Source organism: Seriola dumerili, unplaced genomic scaffold (genome assembly GCF_002260705.1).
Source record: "Seriola dumerili isolate Sdu_G_001 unplaced genomic scaffold, Sdu_1.0 BDQW01000432.1, whole genome shotgun sequence".
Classification (NCBI taxonomy): Eukaryota; Metazoa; Chordata; class Actinopteri; order Carangiformes; family Carangidae; genus Seriola; species Seriola dumerili.
Genome location: NW_019174687.1, coordinates 6,034,190 through 6,036,651, shown reverse-complemented (window position 1 = coordinate 6,036,651; position 2,462 = coordinate 6,034,190). Strand labels below are relative to the sequence as shown.

General features: G+C 51.1%; 1 pseudogene; it reads right to left on the bottom strand.

The window, feature by feature from the left end:
- Positions 1 to 217: 217 nt before the first annotated feature.
- Positions 218 to 2,039, bottom strand: LOC111233852 (annotated as a pseudogene).
- Positions 2,040 to 2,462: the final 423 nt, after the last annotated feature.

Sequence of the window (2,462 nt, the reverse complement as noted above, 5' to 3'; positions counted from 1 at the left end):
TCTTTATGCGGGGTGGTTGGCATTGAAGTCGCTCCCTTCAGACGTTGTTCAACTGAGGGCCGAGCTGTATGTTTCAGACCTTGGGACTTCACAGGGTTTTCAAGTGGGCACCCCACTTCACCGGTGTTTTGTCAACTGGCCCACGACACCTCAGTGGAGTTTGACAGCAGAACCAGCGTCCTGGAACTGCTCCCTTGGCCCTTCCGGTCTTCACAATTCAGCTCTGACCCCCCTCTCCTCTGCTAGCCTGGTTTAGCCACTGCTCGCTTCTCTTTAGCCACAGCCATCTTGATGCCGTTTCTGCCTCCCTTGAAGTGTCGTTCACCAGGTTCTTGCGGGTTGCACCTCTGACCCTGAGCATCCCCAGTGCTCTACAGAGTGACTCCAGGGAAGCCCCTGCAACCAACCTCCACTGGTAAGTTCCAGGCTCTCTACCCTCTCTGCTGGCCCTCCAAGATGAGGGACTGATATTTGCTCAGCTTGCGTTCATGTGCCTCCTCGATCCTTTCCTCCCAGGGTACCGTCAGTTCTATCAAGGCAACCTGCTTTGTTGTCCGGGACCAGAGCACAATGTCTGGTCGGAGGTTGGTAACTGCTATCTCCTCAGGAAACTTGAGTTGCCTTCCGAGGTCGACTCTCATTTCCCAGTCCTTTGCTGTACCAAGGATCCCTGCACATTTGTCCTGCCTGCTTGCCTTCTCCCCAGGCCTGAGAAAGCCGATGAAGCGGGGGCCTTTGTCTTGGGCCTTGGTTCCTTGCCGCTTCCTCTCCTTATCCAGTCCATCGGCAAGTCGTGCCAGCACCTGGTCATGGCGCCACCTGAACCTCCCCTCAGTCAGGCTTGCTTGACAGGAGGACAGAATGTGTTCCAGGTTTGCTGGTTTCTTGCACTGTGTACAGGAGGGATCCTCTGTCACTCTCCATCTTTGGAGGTTTGTTGGCGTTGGCAGTACATCATACACAGAGCTGAGCAGGAACTTTATCCGATGCCCCTCCATATTCCAGATGTCTTTCCAACTCAGAGATTTCCCACGGACACCGTCCCACCGGGTCCAGCTGCCCTGCTGTTTCATGGCTACTGCCCTGGCTTGTCTGCCCTCTTCCTCCACTGCCCGAATCTCCTTCTGCACCATCTCTCTCCGGTCCTTTGCCTTTGCCTCCTTCCAGCTTGCTCGGGTGATGACTCCCAGGCCTAGCCTCCCTTGAGTCACCGTGCCCATGATATCAGCATGTTGTAAGCGCTCCTCCGCTTCCATCAGGGCTCTGCTGGTTTTCCACTTCCGTCCTGTCTTGACCATGATGTTTGCCTGCCGCACAGCCTGATCGTCACTGTCCCACAACATCATGGCTAAATGGACTTTGGCTGTCTTAAACTCCTCCACGACTGACGTGATCGGCAGCTGCAACTTGCTCCCAGAGCTGTAGAGGCCGATAGAGCAAAAGCTTTTGGGGACAGAGAGCCACCTCCTGAGGAAGTTGTTGATTTTCTTTTCCAAAGCTTCCACTGTTGTCAAGGGAACCTCGTACACAACCAGTGGCCACAGGATCCTTGGAAGGATGCCGTGTTGGTAGCCCCAGGCCTTATACTTGCCGGGCAGGCCACTCCTCTCCAGGGCTTTCAGCCACTCTTCTGCTTGGTTGAGCATTTCCGTAATGCTTGCTTTGTCGTTCAGGTCGGCTCTGTACCACCTCCCTAAGCTCTTTACCGGCTTCTCTGTGACTGTTGGGATGGTGTCTTCTCCAATCTTAAACCGGAAGCGGTCTTGAACGCGGCCCCACTTCAGGACCAGGCTTCTGGATTTTGATGGTTTGAACTCCATTCTAGCTGCCTTAGTGAGCAGACTGACCTCGCTGTTATTTTTAAGTCATCCATAAAGGCCCTAACTGGGACCTGTTCGATGCCACTTGAGAGTACCGCTCCCCGTCTTTGTAACTAAAGCTCAGTTAATCAATTTTTCCTCATTAATTGACTGATAATCTGGTATATACCGTGTGAGAAAATAATGAAAGATGTCCAGAATTAACAAATGGACAGTCATGTTTGCTCCAAGCTGGCTAGTCTCAGGGTGTTTGTTAATTAAGCTTTATTTATGCAGGAAATCATTGAGATCAATATCTTTTGCAAGAGGGACCTGAGAACAAATTACACAAGATAACAAGATAACAACAAGAAAATTAAAGCTGCACACAGCGTTGATCGGGCCCTCAAACTGTTGTGCATGTTGGGGCAGCTGGCGAGAGGCCGGTTGATGCAGCTGTGCACTTTTGCTACACGAAGGTGTTTGGTGGCAGACGTGATATTAGTGCATGTTTTGTATCACTTCCTGTGTCCACAATATATATGCATTATGTTCCTCTAGTGTGTAGACCAGCCAATGACAATTTCATGTAAATTAAATGATTGTCATTCATTCAAGGCTTACTTCCTGTTGTCAGTAGGTGGCACTGTGACTATGACTGAA